At 39.4% G+C, this 14426-nt stretch overlaps 1 protein-coding gene across 21 annotated transcripts in view; it reads left to right on the top strand.

Moving 5' to 3' along the window:
* The window catches only part of AFDN (afadin, adherens junction formation factor), a 386193-nt gene that overhangs the window by 296117 nt on the left and 75650 nt on the right, over window positions 1-14426 (top strand). The window lies entirely within an intron of this gene.

The following is a 14426-nucleotide window of genomic DNA, read 5'->3' on the forward strand; positions in this document are numbered from 1 at the left end:
AAACAGTAAACATTTTGGGAGTGATTGGCTGCCATGTGTATACATTTTGGTCAATTCATCAGAAATCAGTGAAAGGATCATATTTTTTATTTTTATATTTTATTTTTTCTATATGGTTATGTTAGGTGGTGATGAGGCAATTAGTGTTGACATGTTTTCCTATGTACAGTGTTTTTGGGGGCTATAATGACCGACCTATTAGGTAACCCATTTTAAGCAACGTAATAAAGATAACAATTTTTTTTTTATGTAACCATTTGTGTGGCATGTATTTTTTTGAAAAAAAAAAAAAAAATCCCTCATCTAGTCAAAGGGTGTTTTGTAATATGTTTGTTTTTTATTTTATTATTCACAACTTACACTTTAACCACTTACCGACCGCCGCACACCGATGTACGTCCAAAGTTTGGCGGCAGATAGCGTTGTTAGGGCAGCAGCTAGCTGCCATAACCCCAGTATCCCCGTTTTTGTGCAGCGGTCGGCTTTCAGATAAAAGCGGTCTCTGCGGTGGATTCGCCGCGGGATCACTTTTATCGATGGCGGGAGAGGAGCCCTCCCACCGCGATCCGGTGCCCTCCGCCGCTTACTGGAGCCATCGGTAGCAATTGCGCCTGTCTCCTTGCTGTGCCTGGATACGAGTGAGGCTAAGATGGCGCCCACTCGTCTTCATGACACTGCAGGGCAGAAGCAACGTCAAAACGTCGCTTCCGTCCATACATCTTTAAAGGCACATTTTTTTTAATGTCATTTTTTTAAATGACTTTTTTTTTTATTGCATTTTAGTGTAAATATGAGATCTGAGGTCTTTTTGACCCCAGATCTCATATTTAAGAGGTCCTGTCATGCTTTTTTTACAAGGGATGTTTACATTTCTTGTAAAAGGAATAAAAGTGAGACACATAAATCTATATATATTTAAAAACAGTGTAAAAATAAAAACATGTAAAATAAATAATAAAAATAAATTTTTTTTTTTAAAACCCCCCGTCCTGACGAGCTCGTGCGCAGAAGCGAACGCATACGTGAGTAGCACCCGCATATGAAAACTGTGGTCAAACCACTCATGTGAGGTATCGCTGCAATCGTTAGAGCGAGAGCAATAATTCTAGCCCTAGACCTCCTCTGTAACATAAAACATGCAACCTGTAGAATTTTTTAAATTTCGCCTATGGAGATTTTTGAGGGTAAAAGTTTGACGCCATTCCACAAGCGGACGCAATTTTGAAGCGTGACATGTTGGGTATCAATTTACTCGGCGTAACAAAAAATTGGGCTAACTTTACTGTTGTCTTATTTTTTTTTTCAAAAAAGTGAATTTTTTCCAAAAAAAAGCATGCTTGTAAGACCGCTGCACAAATATGGTGTGAAAAAAAGTATTGCAATGACCGCCATTTTATTCTCTAGGTTGTTAGAAAAAAAAAACAATATATAATGTTTGGGGGTTCCAAGTAAATTTCTAGCAAAAAAAAAAAAAAAAAAAACTGTTTTAAACATGTAAACACCTAAATTCCAAAACGGGGCTGGTCCTTAAGTGGTTAATAATGCAAGTAGCAGCTTTATAGAAGGCCATGTGGCCTTCTTTTTTTCTCCACAACTCTTAGTGGAGATGTATTTTTAGTTTTAAGTAGCAGCTTTAGTGTGATTTTTCTATGTCCATTTGGGGAGATTTTACGAACGTTCCCAGAGGCACTACAAATAATTTGAGGAAATTTTCCAAAATGAGGGTGAAACCCCTCTTAGTTGGCTGTTACTAGTAATATCCTATATTTTGGTGAAACCTGGCGAGGTCATACATTATGAAATTTTCTTTTCTTCCACAGCGGGTGGAAGGAAAGAAAATTGCTTGGTTCCCATTTCATCACAGTCGGAGTTGATGGGTGAATCCTTCCAGCAGCGCTATTGTGTTCTGCCAGCAAGGAGCCTTCGTGGAGGAACACGATGATTAGTGTTACTGGCTAAAGCCAGTGGTGCTATTCGTTTGGGAAAAACCCAACAGGCTGGTCGTACACAAGTCAATCGATGGATCGACTTATGTACAACCAGGGTGCCCATACATGGAATAACATTCAGCTGGTTTAGCAGGGACTGCCAGCTTTTCCATCCAAGTTAATTCTCCTTTCTGTTGTTCGTTTTTTTGACACTTTCTGGCATCTAAACAGTGTGCACCCATACATACGCAGCCCAGTTCAGGTGCAAAGTATATCGGCTGAGGAATGCTCACATCTTTGTGTCATTTTGGTGCCAGCAATCAAACCTCAAATAGAACTACATTTTATAAATTATTATACAGTGCAGTGAGTTGCAATACAATTCGGCACAAGAGGTTTAAGCTGGTCATATATTATACAATTATCTTGTACAGTTTCTGTAAAATCTCCTTTAGATTTGCCTTCAACTATGAAGTGTAAGGGCCTGCTTGATTGGATACAAATTTAAAGTGTTTAGGTTTGACCTCCTTACTATAATGTTTTTGGTAAATCTAAAGGAAAATTTTACAAGAAAATTATATAATGTATGGCCAGCTTTAGGAGGGCCCTGATTGTGAAGGCTTTTGTATGTTAGTGGTGAATCAGGCTACTAATCTACTGCACCTAGATTTACATAAATGTCATCCCTGGGCCGAAAACTTGGTTCAGGAAGCAGGTGCTGACCTTTTTGAACTTTAAAACTCTTCTCTTTTACTTACTAAGATCGATGAAATGGGTTTGTCAGTATGATTTTATTATCCTTCAGAGCAATGTGTTTTCCCCTGTTTTTTTCATCTTGTATCATCCTATAAGTTGGTGCCTGTGAAAAAAAATTGATGTAGGTGTGTCCTCTGATCTGGATAATAATAGTAATAGTACTAATAGTCTCCTGCATGTTTTTGCATGCACATGTATTGTCTACTGTTTAAATGATCAAATCAAACAACTGCATTGTATCCACTTTGAACATCAATAGACATTTTGTTCTTTTGTGAGACACTACAGGTTTCGAAACATTTAATGTTTTTCAAGATTTTTGGAGCCGGTTCGCATAACTGTAGATTTATACACATGAATTCACTGTTTGCTAGGCATGTTTAACAATATATGGAACTGTCAACACTGAGTTCTGTTGTACACCTTTTATCATGAATTTTTTTGCTTAGGCGTTGTAAACCTACCTAAATTAAGCCTGTGATGAGAAACATTGATGCAGAATTCTCATCTTTGTACATATGTATGCATAATTAGGTCCACATTTACAATTCCCAATTCCAAAAAAGTCGGGGTATGTGTAAACCCTACATAAAAAACAGAATGCAATGATTTGCTAATCTCACCAATCAACGTTTAATTCACAATAGAAAACATATCAAATAATTAAACTGAGAAATTGTACCATTTTAAGAAAAAGATAAGGTCATTTGAAACTGGCAACAACAGGTTCAAGAAAAGTTGGGAAATGGCATCAAAAAGCTGGCAAAGTGGTACTAACAAGGAACAGCTGGAAGAACATTTTGCAACTAATTAGGCTAATTGTCAACAGGTCAGTATCCTGATTGGGTGTAAAAAGAGCATCTTAGAGAAGAATCAGAGTCTCAGAAGTAACGATGCGCAGAGGTTTGCCAATCTGTGGAAAGCTGCGCCTAAAAATTGTTGGAACCATTTTAGAATAATGGTCCTCAACATAAAATTGCAAAGACTTAAAATTATATCATCATCTACAGTACATAATATTAAAAGATTCTGAGAAAACGGAGAAATCTCTGTGCGCAAAGGACAAGTCCTAAGCGTAATATTTGGATACCTGTGATCTTTCCATCCCTCAGACGACACTGCATTAAAAACAGGCATGACTCTGTGATAGACATCATTGCATGGGCTCAGGAATACTTCCAAAATCACTCTCTGTGAAAACTGTAGTCAAACTTCTAACATACAAAGAAGAAGCCATATCTGAACATGATCCAAAAACGCCACCACGTTCTCTGGGCCAAAGCTCATTTAAAATGGTCTGTGGAAAATTGTTCTGTGGTCAGACAAATCAAAATCTTCTGCCCTCGTTTTTTTCTGCCAGTAAATACCTTATACAGCTCACTTTCTGTTTCCTGTCTGGTAAAAAGCTTAGGCTTATGACATTATGCAGAGTTCTCTCACTCTTTTGAGAGTTTGCCAGTAGGGACGGGGAATGAGTCATAAGAGGGCCAATGAGAGCTGCAGAGCTGGAGGTGTGTGTGCCTCTTGTGAGTCAAGGAAGTGAACAGGCACCAGCTTCAGCTGCCCACAAGTAAAATGGTTGCAGCCAGACTCGGTGGAGGGAGGTTTCTGCAGCATATTTGGCAAGTATAGAATCACAGTGTATATATATAAAATAATATGCAAAGTGGTTGGAGGAAAGCTTCAGAATGGCAAAGCTGTTTTTATTACAAATTATGTGAGCAGACTGCAGTTCCTCTTTAACTACTTCACATACCGGCTATTGTCAAATGACGTCCGCAGATGGGATCTCCCATCCTGGGCGGGCGTCACATGACATCCTCAGCTTCCCACGGGTATAGGGGGCGCGCGTGCCGCCGCGTCACTGAGGAGCCGGTGTGCTGCCTGGCAGACGCGATCGCTCGTGACAGAGCAGGAACGTGGATCTGTGTGTGTAAACACACAGATCCACGTCCTGTCAGGGGAGAGGAGACCGATCATGTGCTCCTAATATATAGGAACACTGATCGGTCTCCTCCCCCAGTCAGTCCCATCCTCTCCCAGTCAGTCCCATCCCCCCACAGTTAGAACACATGGTCAGGGAACACATTTAACCCCTTGATCGCGCCCTAGTGTTAACCCCTTCCCTGCCAGTGATATTTATACAGTAATCAGTGGCTATTTATAGCTCTGATCGCTGTATAAATGTCAATGGTTTCAAAAAAGTGTCAAGTGTCCGATCTGTCCGTCGCAATGTCGCAGTCCTGACTACATATGCATATCGGCCTAAACTGAGGAAACGTTTTATATTTTTTTTATTTGGGATATATATTATTGCAAAAGTAAAACATATATGCCCCGTACACATGGTCGGATTTTCCGATGGAAAATGTCCGATCGGAGCGTGTTGTCGGAAATTCCGACCGTGTGTGGGCTCCATCGGACATTTTCCATCAGATTTTCCGATACACAAAGTTTGAGACCAGGCTGTAAAATTTTCCGACAACAAAATCCGTTGTTGGAAATTCCGATCGTGTGTACACAAATCCGACGGACAAAGTGCCACGCATGCTCAGAATAAATAGAGATGAAAGCTATTGGCCGCTGCCCCGTTTATAGTCCCGACGTACGTGTTTTACGTCACCGCATTCAGAACGATCAGATTTTCCGACAACTTTGTGTGACCGTGTGTATGCAAGACAAGTTTGAGCCAACATCCGTCAGAAAAAATCCTAGGATTTTGTTGTCGGAATGTCCGAACAAAGTCCGACCGTGTGTACGGGGCAATAGTCCTTTTTTTCAAAATTGTCGCTCTTTTTTTATTTATAGCACAAAAAATAAAAACCGCAGAGTTGATCAAATACCACCAAAAGAAAGCTCTATTTGTGGGAAAAAAGGACGTCAATTTTTTTTGGGTACAACGTCGCACAACCGCGCAATTGTCAGTTAAACCGACACAGTGCTGTATCGCAAAAAATGGCCTGGTCAGGAAGGGTGTAAATTCTTCCGGGGCTGAAGTGGTTAAAGATATATCCAGGTTTTAGAGCAGCTTATTCTCAGGCAAGAATGGTACACCATTACTCTCCCAAAACTACAGGCCTCCTCAGTTCCCAGACATTTACAAAGTGTTGTTAAAAGAAGAGGGGATGCTACACCTTGGTAAACATGGCCCTACCCCAACTTTTTTTGAGATTGGGGTTGTGCTTTGCCAGCTTTTTGTTGCTCAGTCCCAACTTTTTTGACACGTGTTGCTGCCATCAATTTCAAAACTTTATTTTTTTTGTAGAAATGGTACAATTTCTCAGTTTAAACATTGGATATGTTTTCTATTTTCTATTGTGAATATGGGTTTAAGAGATTTGCGAATCAATGGGGGTTATTTATGAAAGGCAAATCCACTTTGCACTGCAAGTGAACTTGGAAGTGCAGTCGCTCTAAATCTAAGGGGTAGATCTGAAATGAGTGGAAGCTCTGCTGATTTTATCATCCAATCATGTGCAAGCTAAAATGCTGTTTTTTATTTTCCTTGCATGTCCCCCTCGGATCTACAGCGACTTTACTTCCAAGTGCACTTATAGTGCAAAGTGTATTTTCCTTTAGTAAATAACCCCTATTGTGTTCTGTTTTTATGTCAATTTTAAGTAGCGTCCCAACTTTTATGGAAATGGGGTTGTATTTGAATACTCATCTTTAATCAAAGTACACTTAAGAAAATAAGATTAGGAAAACAGGACAAGTCTGATCATTGGAGGAGAGCAGGCTGAGTTCTCAGCACAGCTGGAGAACTGATCATGGTGTGCTCGCCTGCTTAGAACAGGATACTTTTTTTATAATAGTACATAGTACAGTAGGCACAAATCAGGGATATAAAATGCTGGGATAACAAAACTTTAATTGTGGGACCTACTTGCTGTGTCTATTACAGAATTCCCCTCAAAACTAAATTGACAAAATTTACTTTCTTAAAGTCCTTAAATGTGGACCTCTATTTGCTTCTAGCCTAGTTTTAGTCTTTCCTTTATATTTTCACATTTTCTGCTTTTTTTACTGTCTGTGTTTAGGTTCTTGGCTCTGAGCAAACATTTTAGTTTTGTGCAAGTGAAGTTTTGTTTTTAGTCAAATTTGCATGGTTGGAGTAATCTTAATGCCTAACTGCTTTTCATTGTAATATTACCATGAATCGGTGACTTCCTAGATATGTTTGTTTTGAATCATACTTCAAAGAAATGCCACCCAGTGATCGCTGCCTTTTTTTTTGTAACAATGGCTTCTGTGTAGCATAGTTGTTTTTTCCCCCTTTAATTCATTTTACTTTTGGCAACAGAATGGAAGATTACTGTTTCTGTATAACTTTTCTTTTTTCAAAGCAATATTTGTAAAATAATTTAGGCTACTTTCACATAGAGGCAGTTTTCCGGCATTTTAGCACTAAAAATAGCGCCTGAAAACTGCCCATCATTCCTCCCCAGTGTGAAAGTCCGAGTGCTTTCACACTGGGGCGGTGCGCTTGCGGGACGGAAAAAAGTCCTACAAGCTGCATCTTTGGAGGGTTTGGGAACGCTGTATACAGCACTCCTACACCGCCCCTGCCCATTGGAATGAATGGGCAGCACTTCCGAAGCGCCTGAAAAGCAATTCGGAAGCACCGAAACTCGGGTGCTTTTAACCCCTTCTTGGGGGTTAAAAGCGCCACTTAAACGGACCTGCTGCCCCAGCCTTATGGACACATGAAGCAATCTCCTATATGTCATTTATATATTTAACACTATTATATATTTCTCTTTAGCTTATGCCACAATAAAGGAGAGGCCAGTGACAGAAACTATAGATGTTATGTACTCGGGAAAGACAATATTTCGTATCTTTGAATTTCTGCAGTAAAGCTCACTAATTCAAAGTACACTTGAGAAAATTTGAGAACTTTTTTTGTTTTGTTTTTTAATATTTAGAGGATTCATGATTTTATGCCAGGCTTACATTCCTAGAAGTTTTCACATTTTATAAGTGAAACACCATAGGATATATTGATAAATACTATAATTGTATTTGCTGTGGAATAATTATTTATATATTGTGGAGTCCACACTAACAAGCGACCCAAATTGAGCTAGTATCCTTTTTCCATTTGGGTTAGTATCAGCAGCTGTAAATGAGCACTATAAATAAGATGAGTCAAAATAAGTTAAGACTATAGATGGGGATCGACCAATTATTGGTAAGGCCCATTTAATTGCAGGCCAATACCAGCATTTTTTGAAAAATCAGTACTCTTTCGCAAACTTATTACAAACAGCGGGAGGGGACATCCTTCCCCCGCTCGCTCCGGCTCTCCCGTCCCACGTCCGTCGGCTGGCCGAAGACGCGAACAAAGCCGGTGCTTCGTTCGGGTCTCGGATCTAGTAACCCGGAAGTGATTTTATGACATCACTTCCCGGATTACTGGCATCTTGAAGGCGCCAGTTTTAAAAAATAGAGAGTATTCAAAAAAGCTGAAATTTAAGTTTTGAATATTTTCAAGTGCAGAGGAGGGGTTGGGGGTCTTATAGACCCCCAGTCCCTCCAAAAAGAGTACCTGTCACTGCCTATTACTGTCACAAGGGATGTTTACCTTGCTTGTGACAGCAATAACAGTGATTAAAAATAAAAAATAAAAGTTTTTTTTTTTTTTTTTAAATGTACAAAATATCGGCAGACAATATCGGCTAATGGCCTGAGACGTTGCTAAAATATCAGTATCGTATCGGCACCGAAAAAACAATATCGGTCGATCCCCAATTAAAGATTTGAAGAGCTATTTAAAGGATCACTTCACGCAAAAGTATCTTCCTGGTCTTAGAGATTCTGAATGGTGAGAATTTCCCAATTCTTGTTCTATCGATCAGGGAGTTTTGAGTATTTTGCCCACTTTGGGATGTCTCAGCTTCTCCTACTGCAACTTCCAAGCAGGGAAGCAATTTCTTGTGGTATTATCTATGAATAAATTTAATATATACTAATACTGTATATAAAACAGAGTATTCCTCTAGATTGTCTTGTTTATTGCAATACTCAAATTGGGGTACTGATCCAAAGCATAGGGGCAACCTTTCAAATGAAATAGTGTATTTTAAAATGAGTATTTTTAACACTGTTTTACAGTAAAGCAATTTAACAAAATGAGTGTAAAAATGTAGAAAAAAAGTCAAAATGCTAGCTGTAGGGAGGACGACAGATGGAATTGATTTGTGCTAGTTACGGATAAGCTGGAGCTAATTAGAGTAGAATTTAAAATATTTTTTCCTTATTGTACTTTAAGGGACTCAGAAATGTTGAAAAATTTGAGTTATACGGCCGCTAACAGGGTGTTCGGACACTGGCAAAAAAAAACATTAAAGCCAGCCCCCATTTTGGCTAGTGTCCTAGAAGGTAGGATGTCTTTTCTCAGCTCTGGTAAAACTTTGCTAGCCTTATATTTTTGTGATATTTCTTGTTGACTTCAATTAAATTTCTTGGTATACCATTGACATATATTTTTTTACTGTGGCTTAAGTCAGGATTTCAAGATTTTTATTTGAGGTAGTTTCTATGTAGCAGTCATCTGGATAGACCTATCCTCAGACATCTTTGGAGGCCATATGGGGCCCAAATTGAGTTGGAAAAAATTCTTCAGGCACTGGGCTCTGTAGTGTAGTGCTTTTCAGATCTTCGTGTGCTGAGGCATAGCCTCAATGTATGACCCTGTGTCTGAAAACTAACTTGGTGCGTAAGGCCAGTTGGGCTGAAGCAATGGGAATTACCTCACAGTTGCCACCTTTTGGGGGCCTTTTGAATTTCCTACCACTGCAGTTTTATGCAGTAAGTGTTAAAGTGGCTCTACAGTAAACTCAAAACGATTTAACGATTTTTACATCAATGCATTTCCTGCATTAAGGTGAGAAAAGAAAAACTCCCCACTACCTGTTCTACCTCTGTCCCTAACAAACATTGAGTACCATATATGCACATATAATGAAAAATTACAACTAAATGAAAATAAATAATAAATTGGTAATAATGGAATTATGAGAATATTAGAAACTCCACAGTTACTAATTTTATTCATTTTCATTTAGTTGTCATTTTTCATTATGTGCATATATGGTACGCATACTGTTTGGAGGGCTGATGTCCTGTCACATGCCTGGGGCACTTTGGTAACATGACTGGAACACTGATGATACAGTAGTACATCTAAGGAGCGAGTCACTCAGTTGCCCTGCATGGGAAGTTACATTTTTGGACCTGCTCTTGACACCAGCATTAGCTCCGGTGATTGGAATGTGGTTCTTCCTCAACTCAGGAGCATTGTAGAAGGAACAGGGGAACCTCACTCTTCTCCTTTTGTAAACAGCAGCAAGGCTCGTGGGCAGTTGGCACCCTCTCACCAGGCTGCTTGGCAATGGTTTTGTAGCCCATTTCAGCCTTTGTGTAGGTCTACAATCTTGTCCCTGACATCCTTGGACAGCTCTTTGGTCTTGGTCATGATGAAGAGATTGGAATCTGATTGATTGCTTCTGTGGACAGGTGTCTTTTATACAGGTAACAAGCCGAGATTAGGAGCACTCCATTTAAGTGCTCCTAATCTCAGCTCGTTACCTGTATAGAAGACACCTGGGAGCCAGAAATCTTGCTGATTGATAGGGGATCAAATACTTGTTTCACTCATTAAAATGCTAATCAATTTATAACTTTTTTGAAATGCGTTTTTCTGGATTTTTGTCTCTCACTGTTCATCTAAACCTACCATTAAAATTATAGACTGATCCCCTGCTGATTTTGTACGTTTGCCCACTGACAAAGAAATGATCAAATTCTTTGATCATTTATCCACTCTACAAGACTCTGGTCCGGCCTCACCTGGAGTTTGCTGTCCAGTTCTGGGCACCAGTCCTCAGGAAGGATGTACTGGGAATGGAGCAAGTACAGAGAAGGGCAACAAAGCTAATAAAGGGACTGGAGGATATTCGTTATGAAGAAAGGTTACAAGCACTGAACTTATTCTCTTTGGAGAAGAGGCGCTTGAGAGAGGACATGGTTTTTTTTTTTTTATTTACAATTACCATACTGGTGACCCCACAATAGGGATAAAACGTTTCCGTGGAAGGGAGTTTAATAAGACACGTGGCCACTCATTAAGACTGGAAGAAAAGAGGTTTTAACCTTAGAATGTGTAGAGGGTTCTTTACTGTAAGAGTGTCAAGGATGTGGAATTCACTTCCACAGGCGGTGGTTTCAGCGGGGAGCATCGATAGTTTCAAAAAACTATTAGATAAGCACCGGAATGACCGCAGCATACAGGGATATACAATGTAATACTGACATATAATCACACACATTGATTGGTTGGACTTGATAGAATTGTGTCTTTTTTTTCAACCTCACCTACTATGTAACTATAACTTTTTTCCCTCACTATATAATCCTTCATAAAATATGACACTGCTGTGATCCGCCACCATGTACCCCATACCTAAGCAAATGTGGTACATGGTGGTGGATCACAGCTGTGTCCTATTTTATGAAGGATTATTAATAAAAAGCAGGTCTGGCCAGACACCCAGGAGAGGTATCCTAGAGGAAGATGCATCACATTCATTATGTGCGTTAACAAATTACAATTCCCATCTTTCAGTGGAAATTGTAATTGTCTAATGTGGGAATCAAGGTGGGGAAATGCCTGAAGAAAAATACTGCTATTCATTGTATATGGGGGGGTTAGACTGGGAATTTGAGTCGTAGAGTTCTCTTAAGGGAACAGACATGCAATCGCGAACTGCTCACTGAAAAATAAGACTATATTTTAATTCACTACATGAGGGGCAGAAAATACCAACAGAAACATTACTAGCACACACATAACAGTAATCTCAAAAGAAGGGAAAGATCCCTCTCAATGCTCTAGTTATTGCCCAATATCTTTGTTAAATGTAGATCTTAAAGTTTTCACAAAGATCCTTGCCACCAGATTAGCAAATCATATCCCCTTCTTGATACATCCAGATCAGGTGGGGTTTACTACTGGTAGAGAGGGGAAGAGAACACGCAGCGAGTAGTGAGTGCTATTCATTTTTCACAAAGTCAGCAGAAACCCTTAGTACTTATATCCGCAGATGCGAAAAAAGCATTTGATAGGGTGGACTGGATGTTTCTCAGAGCTACTCTACAACATATAGGTTTGGGGGGATGGTATGCTGAGCTGGTTCACAAACTTATACTCAGTACTGAGTGCCAGGGTCAAAATCAATGATGGAATCTCAGAGCCTTTTTCTATTAGAAATGGTACACACCAGGGATGTCCATTGTCGCCCATTATCTTCATTCTTACAATGGAATCCTTTTTAAGAAGGGTGCGGGCTAATCCAAAAATTAGGGGCATACCAACAAAGAGGGAGGAGCATAAGCTTGCGGCGTACGCCGATGATTTAATTTTCTTTATAACCTCCCCACTCATTTGCCTCCCACCCCTTCTATTGGAGTTACGCGAGTATGGGAAAATATCAAATTTTAAAGTGATCTACGGTAAATGAGAAGCGATGGTGGTGGAAATGAATGCATCCCTATTACATCAGATAACCACGCGGTTTAATTTCAGATGGACAGAATCTTAATCTTAAGTTATATAGGGACTAAAATACCGAAGAATCAAAATAAGATATTTCAACTTAATCATGCCCCTATGGTGAGACAGTTTAAACTTGACTTTCAGCGATGGGATAAGGAAGTTTTTACATGGTTTGGGAGGACAGATTTTATAAAGATGAATGTGATGCCAAGGCTTTTGTATTTGTTGCAAACCCTTCCAATTAAGATCCCCCCAAGTTTTTTAAGAGATCTCCGGTCGAGGTTCCTGAGGTTTATCTGGGCTGGGAAACCAGCAAGAGTACATAGAGCTATTTTATCGCTCCCTAAAGAAAAAGGAGGGATTGGTTTCCCTGACCCAGTTAGATACTAAGAAGCATCACATTTGGCCAGAGTGGTGGATTGGTGCGTGATCTATAAGAGGAAACCATGGGTACAAATGGAACAGGCGACGATTGATATTCCCCTGGAGGGGTTGGTTTGGCTTGCAGAAACCGATATCCCATTGGTAGTCAGGAAGCGTCCAATGGTAGGCACTACTTTACGAACCATTAAAAAGATTTTTAAAAATACGACTATGTCGCCCTACCCGAGCCCTATGGTTCCAATTCTGGGTACACCGGCTTTCCAGCCGGGTATGATAGATCTGGGATTTGGTGCCATACGGCGAGGGGGTAAAAGTAGGCTTATTCCCTTCTCAGTAGACAATCGCTTAATGACAAGGAGAGATTGAACAAGAGATAGTACCAGAATTAGACTTTTTCAGGGTGACGCAACTATGTGCCTTTTATTCTATCAAAGTCAAATATATACTCGAAGTGCGGGCACCGTCAAGTTTTGAGCAGCTATGTTTAGATGGGGAGTTACTGAGGTATTTCGTCATGCTTTTATGCCATATTGACCGGATTTGAAGCACCACAAGAACTTGCCTTTCTCCAGTTGTGGGAAAGGGACTTGGGGGTTACATTCTCCCAAGTACAGAAGGACAGGTTCTTACTGTTTTACTTGTAAGGCTTCTGTGGTGAGTAAGTATCAGGAGGGAGGATATAAAATCCTTACCAGATAGTATAGAACACCGACAGTATTGCATCGGATATTTCCCCAGGTCTCAGAGGTATGCTGGCGGTGTCGTGAGGCTGAGGGTACTATGTTACACATTTTCTGGGAATGTGGGAAAATTAATGAGTTTTGGAGAATGGTTGCAGAAACTGTTAAAACAATTACAGGTGTGTCTCTTGGAGAAAGACCGACAGCCTTTTTGCTGCAAGATGTTCCGTTGTCTGTGGAATAATATAAAAATTCACTGTTGAAACATCTTACGGCGTGAAGGCGTGTTTCCCTGTTCTGTGGAAGAGTGATATTCCCCCAGAGCACGGTGCTTTGCTAGAATTGCATAAATTCAACAAATGGAGAATCTTACTATGATGTTGAAAGAACAAGATGAGAAATATGGGCAGATATGGGCTTCCTATCTTGCGTATAGGGAGGGGCTTGGAGAAGAAAGGTAAAATGTTTGTACTGTCGGCTGGGAGAGGAGGGAAGGGTCCCTGTGGGGTTTTCGTTTTTTTTTTTTTCTCTTGTATTATTTTGTTCCTGGTATTAACATGAGGTTCTCATGGGTAAAGAAGAAAAAGAGAAATCATATTTTGTCAATGAGTTGATCACAATGGTTAGCATGGGTAACATAATGTAGAATGTCAATGTGATATAATAGTTGGTATTGTTAATGAGATGTTACAGAGAGATGTTATATGCTTTTGGTGAACTGTAATATGATTTCTATGAAAATAAAGAATTTATAAAAAAAAAAAATATAGAAGACTATAGAGGGGATGTTAATAAGACTGGTGGCCAGGGGCATAGTAGCAGTAGTAACCAGTGGTCTAAGAAAATGGCAATAAATAAAGGAAGACATTTATTTGAGGTAAAACAAAGCACCTTTCAAGAAATTACATAATGGTTCTCAGATTTCAGCTTTAAAGATAATACATTTGCTTTGTTCATCTGTTTAATTCATTTATATCAAGATGTTATATTTTTATGTATTTTTTTTTTTGCAGATAGCAACGTGCACATCATTTATAAATGATCTAAATTGATGTTTTAAATGTAATTTTTGCTAGTATATCAGTCGTAAAAAAAAAAGATGTATTAAGGTGTGTTCAA

The sequence above is a fragment of the Aquarana catesbeiana genome, linkage group LG04 (assembly GCF_042186555.1).
Source record: "Aquarana catesbeiana isolate 2022-GZ linkage group LG04, ASM4218655v1, whole genome shotgun sequence".
NCBI classification, from domain to species: Eukaryota; Metazoa; Chordata; class Amphibia; order Anura; family Ranidae; genus Aquarana; species Aquarana catesbeiana.